At 47.8% G+C, this 14,492-nt stretch overlaps 1 protein-coding gene across 3 annotated transcripts in view; it reads right to left on the bottom strand.

The window, feature by feature from the left end:
* Window positions 1–6,951, bottom strand: part of LOC110258406 (protein FAM240B-like) — a 134,717-nt gene extending 127,766 nt beyond the window's left edge. For 2 of the 3 annotated variants that reach the window (XM_084979681.1, XM_084979682.1), the window contains exon 1: window positions 6,674–6,951. The gene's annotated coding sequence lies outside the window, so the exon portion shown is untranslated. The remainder of the gene's footprint in view (window positions 1–6,673) is intronic. The other variant, XM_084979683.1, reaches the window with a different exon arrangement.
* Between the last annotated feature and the right edge of the window lie 7,541 nt (window positions 6,952–14,492).

The following is a 14,492-nucleotide window of genomic DNA, read 5'->3' as shown; positions in this document are numbered from 1 at the left end:
TGTTGAATGGGGACAGACCATAAGTTTGGGAAGATGAAAAAGTTCTGGAAGTGGATGGAGGTGGTGGCTTCCCAACAAGGTGAAGGAAATTAAGCTGACTGAGCTGTGCACTTAAAATGATTAATGCAATAAACTGTATGGTACATACACCTGAGCACAACTTTTAAAATGGTAAGTGCAAAAACTGTTGTCACATCAACTTCCATTACATACTTCACTTATCATTTATGACTTCCCTCCCCTCCTTCATGTCTTTACTCAAGTTCCACCTTCTCAGGGGGTCCACCCTGACCACCTATGTAAAACCATACCCACCCCTCATTCCCAGACCACTAACCCAGCTCTCCTTTCTTCCTGGACCACACAGATGCCTCTTCATTATTGCTCTTATTGTGTCTCCTCTGGCTAGAATCAAAACCAAGTGAGCATAAGGAAGGAACTAAGAAACTGAGGGTGAAAATTCATTAAAAAGAATATAAAAAAAAATAAAGAAAAATCAATGAGACCCAAAATTTGTCCTTTGAAGGTCAATTAAAAAAAAAAAAAAACCTCTTAACTAGAAGGATTGGAGGTGGGGGGGAAATACTAAAATCATCAAACCCAGAAATGGAGAGAGGGTGCTGCTACCAGCCTCACAGGAATACAAAGGAATGCTATGAACAATTGTGTGACAATTAATTAGAAGGTTTAGGAAAATGGACAGATTTCAGTGAGATGAAAACCAACTTGTGTGACTCAAGAAGAAACAGAAGATCAGACATGTTCATAGCAAGGAGACAAGTGAGTTAACAAATTCAGAACTTCACGGAGTTCCCATCATGGCACAGCAGAAACAAATCCTACTAGGAACCATGAGGTTATGGGTTTGATCCCTGGCTTTGCTCAGTGGGTTAAGGATCTGGCATTGCCATGAGCTGTGGTGTAGGTCGCAGACATAGCTTGGATTCTGTGTCGCTGTGACTGTGGCATAGACTGGCAGCTGCAGCTCCAATTAGACCCCTAGCCTGGGAACCTCCATATGCTGTGAGTGAGGCCTTCAAAAGACAAAAGACAAAAAAAAAAAAAAAAAGAACTTCACACAAAAAGAAGCTCAGGCCCAAATAGTCACACTAGTAAAGTCTACCAAACACTGAAAGAAGACTTAATGTCTCGAAAAGATACATGCACCCCAATATTCACAGCAACACTATTCACAAAAGCCAAGACATGCAAACAAACTAAACAGCCATTAGTAGAAGAATGAATAAAGAAGATATGGTCCATATATACTGTGGAACATTACTCAGCCATGAAAAGAATGAAGTACTGCCATTTGAAGCCACATGGATGGACCGAGAGATGATCATACTAAGTGATGTCAGAATGAGAAAGACAAATGCTATATAATATCACTTCTACACTACTGGAATCTAAAATATGACACAAGTGAACCTGCCTGAAACTGAAGTGGTCTCAGACATAGAGAACAGATTTGTGGTTGCCAAGGGGGAGGGGGGAGGACATGTGATAAAGTGGGATTTCAGTGTTAGGAGATGCAAACTATTGTATACAGGATGGATAAACAACAAAGTCCTACTGTATAGCACAGGGAACTATCAATATCCTATGATAGACCATAATGGAAAATAATATGAAAAAGAATGTGTGCGTGTGTGTGTGTGTGTGTGTGTAGAGAATCATGTTGTGGTACACCTGAATCTAACATAGCACTATAAATCAACAATACTTCAACCTAAAAAAGAATTTATATTAATTCATCACAAACTTTCCCCCCAAAATAGAGAATACTTCCTAATATTTTCATGAGGCTTGCATTACTGCAATACCATCCCAAAAAAACTACAGACCCCTAACTCTTATGCACATACACACAAAGAGCTCAGCAAAATATCAGAAAACAGAATCCAGAAGCATATAAAAAGGGTTATAAACCATGACTAAATGGGACTTATCACAAGAATGCAAAATTGGGTTAACATGGAAAAATCAATTAATGTAAGATATCTTCTTAACAGAATAAAGGACAAAAAAGCAGCAGATTATCTCAGTGGAAGCTGAAAAATCATTTGACAATATCCAAAGGCGCTTCATGATAAAAACCTCTTAATAAGAGTTCTCCAGCTGCTCAGGAGGTTAAGGACCTGACATTATCACTGCTGTGGCTCAGGTTGCAGATGTGGCATGGTTTCAATCCCTGACCTAGGAAATCTGCATGCTGTGGGCGTGGCCCCAAAACCAAAACCAAATCAAATCAAAAAACAAACAAGCACAGTCAACAAAGACTAGGCTTGAATATCATCAACCTAATAAAGGGCATCCATAAGAAACCCACAGCTAACATCCTCCCTAAGGGTGAAAGGCTGGAGGCTTCCCCAGATACTAAGAACCAGATATGGATGCATTTTCTCACCATTTCTATTCAACATTGTACACAGACTTCCTGCTGTGCTGTGGTGCAGTGGGTTAAGAACCTGACTGCAGCAGCTCAGGTCACTGTGGATGCGAGGGTTCAATCACAAGCCCAGCATACTAGGTTAAAAGGTCCAGCATTGCTGCAGCTTCAGCTTAGGTCACAGTTGAGGCTTGGATTCAGTCCTTGGCCTGGGAACTTCCATATGTCATAGATGCAGCTATTAAACAGAAACAAAAATAAACAAAAAACACTTTACAAAGGATTCTAGCCAGAGCAATTAGACAATGAAGTGCAGGCACCCAGATTAGAAAGGAGAAGTGTGGAAACTTCTCTCCTGGGTAATAAACACCTTCCCAGTGGCTGCCCTGGCCCCCCATCCTGCCTCTGTCCCCCAGTCCTTTTGGAGGTAGACAGCCCCCTGCTATCAGAAACCAGCCTCTCTGCCTTATAATATTGCCAAAGGAACTTCCTGGCTCCACAGTTGTCACTCCCCACCCCATCCATTTAGCTTTTGGTGACAGGAAAGCAGGGAAGCCTCTGAACTCTTGGAAACCAAGAACATTCACCCCATGTTTGGGAAATCATTAACCCCACACATCAGGCTCACTGCAACCAGCTTCAGGAACTCCATCTCCAGCTTCATCTGGGCTCCATGTTCACAAAATAATCTGTTTCTTTGCCCCACCCCCACTCCCCAAGTGCCAGCTTTGCAAACATCCCACAGTCATCTTTGTGGATGTAAATTCACATGCCACCTGCCAGGAACTGAATCCCAGGGGCCAGCGGCAGGGAGATGCCAGGCCTGAGTGAAAACACTCTGCTGGCCTGGCTCTGAAGCCTCATGGTGAGGCAAAGAAAGTATAGGTCAGCAGCCTGACTGGTTTTGCAACTTCTAAGAGCTGAATACACAAGCTGAGGGGAAATCTGGAACCACTGATGCCTTCCAGCCACCCTCCAGAACTCATGGGATGTAGAGAAGCAAGGTCTCTTCCTGGAGAGACCTTTGCAGTTGGAGACAAGGGCCCCATATGCAACACCAGAAAATGCCTACCCCAGCTTGCCAGACCCCTGCCAATGATGGTGTAGACAAAGAACAGTGCATCAGAATTGGAAAGGAGGCAGAACAGGGAGAGGGCAGAAAAAATCCCAGACAGGAGTTGCCATGCCATGTGCTTTTAGGGGGCCAGCCAGCAGGCAGAAGTGCCTCTTCTGCTCCTCACACAGTCCTCATCCCCAGGGTAAGGGGTCCCAGGTTGAATTTTCTTTTTTCTTTTCTTTTGTTTTTTCTTTTTAGGGCTGCACCCACTGCGTAGGGAAGTTCTCAGGCTAGGGGTAGAATCAGACCTGCAGCTGCAGCTACACTACAGCTACAGTAATGCAGAATCCAAGCCACATCTGTAACCTACACCACAGCTCATGGCAATGCCTGGATACTTAACCCTCTAAGAGAGGCCAGGGTTTGAAACCATGTCTTCAGGGATACTAGTCAGATTCATTACTGCTGAGCCACATGGGAACTCCTAAGGCTGAATTTTCTTTTCCCTCCTCCAGGGCTGCCTTCAGCTCTTCTCAGGCTGTGTGACTGTCCCCCTGGGCCCTAGGCCTCCTGGGACCCAATCTGGCAGGCCACAGTCCCCCCTGCCCCATCCTGCACTTCCTCTGGCTCAAGCCACACCATGGGTTCATCAGAGCCCCCAAGAAAGGGTCCTGGCTGTCCCCAGGCCACTCCCCACCTGGGCTGGGATTATGGACTCTGTTTCTCATTTTTCCACACAGCCCTGGGAGGAACCCTGAGTGAGGACACTTTGGAGCAGGAGGCCCATCCACAGGGTCCTGGCCATGCAAAGCAGACAGGTTGCATCCAGTGTCACTGTACCTAGGTGTCACCACTGTCCCCAGGAGAGAATCACCTTCCAGAACCTTGGGGGTGGGGCTGAATCTCACCCACATCTCTCTCCTCCCCTGCAGGGGGCTTCAAACAGGGGTGCAGGGACCCTTTCAAAGGGGCACAGGCTAAAGGGGATGAGTCTTTCCTGAAATCCCTGAAAGCCTGGGATCCCCCATTTCCCATCAGCTCCTCACCAACCCTAGGATCTTTTACCTACTGAAGGACTTCCAGCCCCTCTGCATCCTAGGGGAAGGGACTCCTGGACACCAAAGGGGGAACTTCAAATAAGGCTTTAATCCAAATACTGAAATCACCCACCACCCCATCACTAGGAGATGGATTTCCAGGAACAGTTTCCTTTTTCCATTTCTAAAAATCCATAATGTATTCATAGTGTTTGACCACAGGACTTTCTCAATCCAGACATGATTTTTTAAAAAACACTTAGTGACTTGAGGTCACAGAAAAATTTTTAAATCAATTTATGTATATTTTCCCTGCACAGAAATATGCTTGACTTATTCATAAAAGACCCACAAGCATAAAAAATGTACCACATCAGGATAAAACCCCTCAGGGAAGTATCAAACCAAGAAGAAAACAATGAGCAGCCCCTAAGGGCCCTCCAGGGACCTGCCAAGGAAAGGTGGGAGTCCAGTTGCAATTTAAAGTTAGGGAACAGTTACTTTCCAAATGTCAATAAGTACCTCACAGACCAGGTTCTACATCTTTGACAAATCTTTAAACCCTGACAGAGCACATTTTTAGAGGTTGGCTTGAAAATGTATGCAAAGTCTAGGAAAATGGTTAATGGAGGGAGCTGAGGTGGGAATAAAGAAGTCAAGGGTGCAATTCAGTGCTCTTGTGGGTATGTGTACTTCTCATATGAAAATGTTGCAGAAAATGTGCAAGAGGACAGACAGGTTTTTAAAAAACATTTAGGGAGTTGACAGAAAAAAAACTGGGAAGGGGGGGAGATACCTGCTCCAGCAAGGCAGGGCCACTGTGGTGTGCAGTGATTATCCACCTGAGGGTGCCCCCAGGTAAGGCTTCCAAATCAGGCCTTTTATTCTGATTTTTCAGCTGTGCCTGCAGCATGCAGAAGTTCTGGAGCCAGGGGTCAAGCCCACACCAAAACAGCAGTGACACTGCCAGATCCTTAACCCAAGGAGCCACCCACCAGCCAGGAACCACCAAACCCCACAGCAAGGTCCATGCTGGCAGCAAGGTCCACCCTAGCACCCGCACCCTCTTATCACTCAAGGCAAGATCCATGACGTCCCCAGAGGCCTATGAACCGCAGCGGGGACCTCCATCCATTTCCCAGCACCCTCTGAACCAGAGCAGGGAGGCCCTCTCCGGGGGGGCGGGGGGGGGGGACCTGCTCCAAAGTTCTGGCAGCCCCAGCTCAGACTGCCAGTGTGTAGGGGGTGTCTCCAGGCACACCGCACCAGGGACATCCTACCAAGGCCCTTGGTTCTCAGGCTGCTTGGGGTGGGGTGGGGGGCGCTGCACAGAAGGGAGGACAGATGGCACGGTGAAAGTTGCCAGGGAAACTTTAGCAACTGGAGCTGGCCAATGCCAGCCTCCTGCCTAATTCACAGGAAGCGGCGGCAGGCGAGGGGCGTGGCTCACCAGCAACAGCAGCCCCCCCCCTCCCCCGCCGCCCCAGTCTGGCAGAGGGCTGGCACCCGGTGTGGGTTCTACTGGACCCCAGGGACAAGGGGGTCCACCGGAGACCCCAGGGCCTGGGCCGTGTGCACTGGCGCCTGGCCTCAGGAAGCCTGCTGCTTCTTCCCCATACACCTGGAATGCAGCCTCTGAACGCTGGTAGCAACGCTGTCTCCCAGGACCTTGTGGCCGCTGCAAGGGTCTCCCTCCCCGCACGCCCCCTGGTGGTCACTTCTGAGTCCACCCGCAGACTTCAGAGCCCACATACCCAGGCCAAGAGGCGGATCTAGGGCTAGGAGACCCCAGGCAGAAGGTGGATATAGGTCCATCTTCATTGCCCCACAGGAAGGCGCTAGAGGTGAGGGGGGTTCAAACCCGAGGGGGACGAAGGGATGCTCCTGTGCTCTGCCCCCACACTGACTCCAAAGCATTTTAAAGGGGTCCATACTCCAAAAAGAAATGGGGAGGCGGGAGCGGGGAGGGTATCTGTCTCTAAAAAGAAGTGACCCGCCCCCAACCAGGCCGCCAAGAACCCTTCCCCCCCCACACCCCGTTCTCCCCCCGTCCCTCCCCTCCCCCCCCCCCCGTCCTCAGCCTTTGGGCCCCTGGGGGGCGCGCTACTGTCCTTCCCAGCAGCGCGGGGTGCCCTCGCCACCCCCGCCCCGCACCCTCAGCGCTCCACACCCCAGCCACTGCCCTACCTGGCTCAGGTGTAGCTCGAAGCCTGTGGAGTCTGGGCGCTTCGGGACCCCCAGGAGAGGGCCAGCATCTGCTCGCACCCGTCTTGGCCTCTGGAGCCTGAGAGGCCCAGCGCCTAGCCTGGCGGGAGGTCTGGAGCCGCTGCTGCAGCTCAGCTGTCTGGGTGGGGGGTGCGGGGTGGGGACGCCACGCCCCTCCCCTCGCCGCAGCGGGTCTGGGAGCTCCCAGCAGGGGTGCCTTGGCTGTCCCTCCCCTCAGCAGGGCACTGGCAGTTGGGAATGGAGAGGGAGGGGGAGAGGTCCTCTTCCGGCCAAAGTGCCCGCATGCGCAGCAGGCCAGGATCTCCGCCCTTGCCGGCATCCACGGACACCTTTCCACCTGGCCCCAGGCCAGCTCCCACCTGCAGAAGAGAGGTTGGAACTGGATCATCTTATATTGTTTTGATCCTATCAATGAATAATGCACTAACTTCTTTCTTTGGGGAGATTAAAAAGAGAACAACAGATGTTTGTGAATATATTTATACTAAAGGACTATATTAGATCAATTTGACCAGAAATAGAAGTTGTAATGATGACAGAAAAATGGCAGGAGCCTTAATACCATCAAGATGGACTAATTTAACTGTCTTTCTGGTCTGTGTTTTGGTTTTAAGACATATTTCATAAAAACGTATGTCTAAATTTTTCAGTCACAGAGAAATCATGTCCTTTACATAAGGGGAAAATCAAAATGACAGACAATATTTAACATTGGTTAGGATGTGGAAGAGTCAGACCACTCACTCACTGAAAATGTGAAAGATGAAGTATGGATTTGCATACTTCTCTGGAAAGCAGTACAATGATATTTACTAAATTTATATTTTATAAAGTGTACATATACATTTTCAAAGCCCAGTCTTTACACAAGGTAAATGAGTGTGTACCTCTAACAAAAGACATGTAAAATTACTAGCATTACTAGTTAGCATTATTGGTAGTACAAAAGAGGAAAAAAAATACTGCACTGTCTATTAACATTAAAGTGGATTAATAAATAATGACCTAATCCCACAAAGAATTACTGCACCACACTGAGAATGAATGTACTGCAACTTCCTGTGACAACAGAGGATTGAATAAGTATGTGGTTGAGTGAAGTGGTATATGCTGTAGGCATCCATTTTTGCATGGGCTTGTCTCTTGCCTCCTTGCTGGCAGGTGGGCAGCCTCAAGACACAGTGACAGAGGCCCGGACAGAGCTGAGGCCTGGCAGCAGCACGAGCACCCGGTGAGGGCCCAGCTCTTGTCTTTGTAACAAAGCAACCATCCAGCCTTGGATGGGCCCCGGGGTTCAGACACAGGAGTTTCTGCTCTCCTGTGACATAACTACAGCCCCGAAAAGCCTCCTGTTGTGTGAAATCTCACACTGAAAACCAAACCAAACCACACTTGAAAACAAACCAGGGTGATGGCTTAAAAAGGTTTGGGCCAGATCACTCAAAACCTGTGGAACTCTGTAACCAAGGTGCTCACAGAAAAGCAACAGCTGCAGTAAAAATACTCACCCCATTCAAGCTGGGATCACGGTCTGAGAATCCTTCAGCCTTATAGCTTCCACCCGCCTGGGCCTCTTTCTATGATATGTAGGCCCTGGAGAGGATTCAGGGGAATAGAGATGATGTGAAATGTGAACATGAGAAACAAAGGCAGGGTGTGCCTTTATACCTGAATCCACTGTTTTACATGAGAAATGGCTGCCACCCCAGCGTGTGAATGTGGGAATTCTCCCGGGAGATCTGCTGGCAGAGAGTGGAGTGGCTCCTGAAGCAACTAAAGCAGCCACTGCTTCATTAAAGGAAGCCATTTCTAGAGTTTTAAACATTTTTTTTTTTTTAATTGATGAGGCTCACTTTTCAAGTGGGAGAAAGCTGGCCCAGACCACCTCAGACCATCATGTGTGAGGAAGCCATGTGAGTGGACCAGAGGCTGGCCACACACCCCACACTCTTCCCACAATCCTTGTGAGTCAGTTCCCACCAAGTTACCTGCCTGGTTGCAGAATCCACCTGCTACTTAACCTCTGTAGTGAACCAGGGCAGCCCCTCTGTGTGTGTGCTCAGAGGGGCCTGGCTTGAGACTATCAGAGCCTTTCGGACAAGGGCCCACATTTTCACTTTGTGCCAGCATGGCCAGGTCTGACACTGCCTCTGACCTGTCCTGCTGCCCCTTGCTGGAGGGGGGTGGGAGGTTCACTCGGCACCTTTGGTGCAAAGTTGACAATACCTGTTAAGTGTGGGGCATTGTGAAGATTGTCCATCTTCAGGGACAACAGAGAAAGAGGGGAGCCGGGCTGAGACTGGCTCCCCCTGCCTGTCTCCCCATCAGCCCAAACCAGTCCACTGCCAAGCTGGGCTGATTCTCCCACTCAGAACACCACTCTTGGCCTCCTCCACCCTTGCCTGGACCAACTCATTCCCTCAACTACCCCTCCTATCAGCCCAAGGGGCCCTTCATGGTGCAAAGATAATCACAAACTCCTGGCCTAAAAATCCTAGTGGCTTTACATTTTCTATTTTCTCTAAGAGAAATGACAAGATGTTCGAGGCAGTGGGTAAAGGCCCATCAGCTGTGCTCCCGTCTAGGCTCACGCCTTTCCCTAACTCCCCAGGCTCAGGTAAGACGGCCCCTCTAGATTCTTCAGATTCAGTTCCTTCTTTTATATTCTTCCTGTTCTCATACAGGGGTTCCCTCTGAAAGGTGGGCCTATATCCCTGAAGACTCTCATCCCAGCTCAGGCTCTGCCTGGAACCACACCCCTCCCAGAAGCCTCCCTGGTCCCAAGGGCTGCATTAGCCCCATACACGTGGCCACAGGCCCTTGCTTCTTTCACTTCATGAGTTGCAGGTTCCTGACATCGGCCCTCCCACTGGGCTCTTGGGGGGGAAGCACAATGGCTGACACCTTCAGCACTGCTTCCTCAGTGCCTAGACCATAATAGGAAATCATGTCATCAATTACCTACACCTTCATTGCAAAATGAGGGCTTGGATGTCAGTGAGGCAGAGGACCCTCTGTGTCTCAGAAATATTCAATTCTGGGAGTTCCCGTCGTGGCGCAGTGGTTAACGAATCCGACTAGGAACCATGAGGTTGCGGGTTCGGTCCCTGCCCTTGCTCAGTGGGTTAACGATCTGGCATTGCCGTGAGCTGTGGTGTAGGTTGCAGACGCGGCTCGGATCCCGAGTTGCTGTGGCTCTGGCGTAGGCCGGTGGCTACAGCTCCGATTCAACCCCTAGCCTGGGAACCTCCATATGCCGCGGGAGCGGCCCAAGAAATAGCAACAACAACAAAAAAAAAAAAAAAAAAAAAGAAAGAAATATTCAATTCTTAGATAAAAGGCACATCAAATATATACTGTGGTGATTATGTGAAAACAGGCAAGACACATGGTACCCTGACTCACCAGAGATCCCGAGACAGGAGATCGCCTCTCTGGGCTGTTACCATCAGCAGGGAGTGTGACTCCTTGGTGTCCAGGATGGTCATTGCATGCATTCTGGAACATTCTGGAGCCAAGACTCACTCTGTGGAGAATCTGCATGAGGAGAAACAGATAAGGGTCTTCGGTGTTTATTTAATGCGGGCATCACAGAGTTACTTAGGCCAAATACCTCAAGACAAATTATGCACCCTGGGATTTAAACTGCCTTTTCCTTTTTATTTTTTTCAGTATAAAAGCAATACAGCCTCATTAGGTTTCTGCAGCATTTGAATGTTTATGTTCTGTAAAGTGACATCCCCTCCATTTACTCTCCCAATCCTCCAGCATCCTTTTTCTCTGTTGGTATGCAGTAGTGAGTACTTTATCGTGATTTTACAAAATCGAGAGCAAAAACCAGTGTCCTACAGCTTGCTTCTTTCACTTCATGAGCTGCAGGTACCTTTCTAGGGATGTTAATGTCAAGTTCATTCTTTTCAACTTTATTGTTTGGAAAAATGAAACAATCATCATTTATTTAATTAGTTCTGTGTTGATGGAGATACAGGTGTTCCCAATTTTTCATAATTACAAACCATGTTGCAAAGTCCATTAAAAAATGTGTCTTTCCACAACTGGGTGACAGTTTCTTTAGGATAAATTCCTGCCCAGAAATAGAAATCATGGGCCAAATGGCACGAACATTTTTAATACTAATTGACATTGCCAAATTGCCTTCCATAAACAGGTTGTGAAAAATGTACACTCTTGACAAGCTATGGGAACTCATACAGGGAAGTTGCTCTTGGGTAGAAGTGACAGAAATCCCAATTCAAAATGGTTTATACAAATGAAAACGTGTTGGCTTATGTAAAGGGAAGTTTGCTGTAAGGGCTTAACATGTATTATCAGAGCCAGGTTGTTTTGGGGTCCTAGCTCAGCTCTGTGGTCTGCTGTGTGTTTGCCTAAATGTCAGAGAGGTCACTCCTCACGGTCACAGGAAGGCTGCCAGCAGCGACTGGGCCACATGGTCCTAGGTCCACATCAGAGGAACAGAACTTCCAGGAAACACTCTGGTCAGGCTGTTACTGTGATGGGCTCACAGGCTCACCCTTGAACCACTCCGTGCCATCACAGCAATGTGACTCAGGGGCTGATTTAGCTCAGGGTCACATGTTGTAGCCCTAGGGCTGGGTGTGGCTGGGTGTGTTGCTCATACCAGAAGAGAAGAATGAGTGTGTCTGGCCCACCCTCAGAAGTGCCCTGGGCTTGCTTTACTGCTCTGCTGTCATCATCTTGAAGTTCTTAATAATTGTTAAACATTTTGCATGGGGACCTACAAATCACGCAGCCAATCACAGATGAAAATTCAGGCTGCTTTTAGAAAACAGAGGCAATATAGCTGGGGTGACACAACACAAATGTCCACTGCAATGATTATGTGCTAAGTAATATGATTTAAACAATTCCTCCTCGAACAGTTTTATCACTCGCTGTCTCTAATCCTTTGCTCCATACCAAAAACGATGGGGCTATGTTCTAGCTCTGCTTTTCTCCAACCAGTGTCTGCCTCCCTTGGGCTGTGAAAATTAATCTGTGCCTGCAGCAAGTTTATGGACAGGGTGATGTTCTTGAAGATAAGCTGCTTTGACTGTACTGGTATTAAAAAGTGGCCATCAATTAAAAGGGGGAGAGAATAAACCATGTTACAGGAATGAGAAAATTAGATTGATGGATCCCAGCTTTACTCAGCTCCTAGCAACCACCAGTGTTATGGAAAATTTCCAGTATGAAAATCCCAAGGTTTAGGGCAATGCTTTTTGAAGATTCTTGTAAATAGGTAACAGCTTGGTGTGGTGGATTAGACATATTTTTTCAGTCTGCTTTCTTTTCAGATGTAACCCAATTATTTCCTTCTAATTGAGGAGCAAAGCAGACACTTAAATGGCATCTAAGTATTTCTGATGTGCTTCTTTCATCCTCATTAATGGTCCCATCCATATATTTCAGTGAAAATTATATTGTATGGCCATTCTTCAAAAAAGTGATTTATTTTTACTTCAGCTATCAATATGTGACTATATTCTCTTGTAAAAAGAAGAAAAAAAAAGGAAGAAAATGGAGCATTCCATGAAAGGTTAAAGTCCTTTCTGACCACCTCTCCCCACCTCACTCTCTCTATTACTCATCCTCCATCCTTGTCCCTTCTCAGAGCTAATTGCTGCAATCAGGTCTTAGCTTTTTCTAGAATGTTCTAAGCTTTTAGATACCTATATATCTCCCCAGAAAATGGCTACAATTGTTTTGTTCTGTTTTGACATAAAAGGCACCATCATGTAGGTCTCTTCTTTAAAAACAAAAAAAACAAAAAAAAAAAACAAACCTCAACATAGCTTGGTGAGCTTTCCACATACTATGCAGATATTTTTAACTGCAGGAGAGTTTGTGCTGTATATTCCACATTTGATAAAGCCTCGTTGGGCCTTTATGGTGAGTTGTTTCCACTCTTTCGCACAAGAATGCTGCAGTGACCATCTTCATGAGGGCCTTTGAGACCAGCGTGTCTGCTCAGCATGGACTCTGCAATGGCTGATGGGCTAGCCCTGGAACCCACATCTCTGGGGAAGCAGAGGCAGTGAGCCTGGGCAGAAGGGGCCTGGGCTGTGATGAAGCTGCACCAAGGCCTTAGTCACCTCCATGGTTGGAGGTGTGCTCTGGAGCAGGGTTATTCAGAGTTATTCCAAGCTGGAGCCACAGGACAGGTGTCTGCAACCCACATCAACTGGTCACTGGTTGTGGACTGCCTTGGGGGAGGGACATGACCTTGAAGGTCTTCAGCAGTCCTTTGGGATGGGGAAGACAGAGGTGTGGTGCTGGGGCCTTGGTTGTGGCCGTCAGCCAGGAACAGAGGGGACAGCGTGAGAAGCAGGAGGTTGGGTCCTGAGGATGGGGTGGGGGCAGGGCCCCACAGGCTCATGGCATTCCCACATTTAAAGACAAGGTGTGATTGCCTTTAGTGGGCCATGGACTTGTCGGGTGGGTGTGGTCTGGAGCGGATGCTTGATTTCAAAGGGAAAAGACACAATCAGATAACCTGAGATGAAATCTGAGGTCTCCAGGACACGTGCCACCAACCTGCAGCTTTGCAGCCCTTTCCAAAACCAGCCTGATCTGCAGATGCTTAGCTTGTGTCATTCTACAACTCACCAAGGTAACTTAGCCTTAGCACTTCCCCTTCAAGCCAAGTGGTCTTGAAGGTCATGTCCAGGCTCTGACTCCTTGTCAAATGTTTCCAGTCAGTGCTCTACTTCAGAGCTGGCAGGACTGAATGCAATGCGTCTCAATGTGGGTTGCTCTTCAGTGGCCACATCAGTTGGAGGAACTTGAATAAACTGGGGCTTGATAACTTGTTTTTATACAATACATTTTATTAAATATAAATGGGAATCATTAGCTGAAACACTTAATTAAAACCATGGCCAAATTAGATATGTGCTAAGGAGAGGTCTCTAAATTTATTGCCCAGTGATCTATAGGTTCACTCAGTAATATACTCCTGGAAACCTCCTTAATGAAGCTATTAAGCACATAAATATCATATGTGCCAAATGTTGAAATTTAGTGATGATATATCCCAATTTACTTGCTAAGTAAATACACCCCCTTGAAAGAAGCCACGAATTTATGCTGCTGAGGACTAGAGCATGGAATTCCTCACCTGCCTGAAAACAGACCTTTTGAAATAGGCAATTCTTGGCACCCCAAGTCAGGAAGCAAGGAGCTGCTCCCCACCAGTAAGCCAGGGGCTTTTGGACCGGTGCTCTACTCCTTAAACTTTCCTTCTCACAAATGCAGAGCAGGTACCACTGGCCACAGATGGATCCAGACTTACTCCTCTGTGCTAACTGACTTGGAGTCTGGGGGAAGCTCCTCGATCCACAGAGGGGGAGTGAGTTCTTGGCTCATCTGGCACCTGGGAGACCCAGGTGTGGCCTCACAACCACCCAGACTCCTCAGCCCTCTCACCCTTAGTATGTTGCTTATCTGAGCTGTCAAACCTCCCTTGCTAACAGGAACACTGTCTCCTGTGCCTCACTCAGGTGCCCAGGCAGGGGGCCTGGGCGGTAGTCTGCTTTGATGGTGATCTTGGCCAGAGCAGGCGCTTTGGGAATTGGCCTGCCTTCCCTGTTCTCTTAACTGATGTTGCCTATTGCTCTTTTCCTACCCTGCTTCCTGCTGGAGCTGCATCAGCACCTTGACCCCTGCCTTCCCCCTACCTGGAGTGCCCTACACTCCCCCAAAGATCCCCAATAACCACACAGCTGCTCCCCTGACCCCACCCTGATGCCCAGGCTGCCAG

Source organism: Sus scrofa, chromosome 10 (assembly GCF_054392235.1).
Source record: "Sus scrofa isolate SSC_HxYL_T2T_F1_AM1 chromosome 10, Sscrofa_HxYL_maternal_Yorkshire_Landrace_v2.0, whole genome shotgun sequence".
In the NCBI taxonomy this organism is placed as follows: domain Eukaryota; kingdom Metazoa; phylum Chordata; class Mammalia; order Artiodactyla; family Suidae; genus Sus; species Sus scrofa.
The sequence above is the reverse complement of the archived record's forward strand: the minus strand, read 5'-3'. Positions and strand labels throughout refer to the sequence as shown.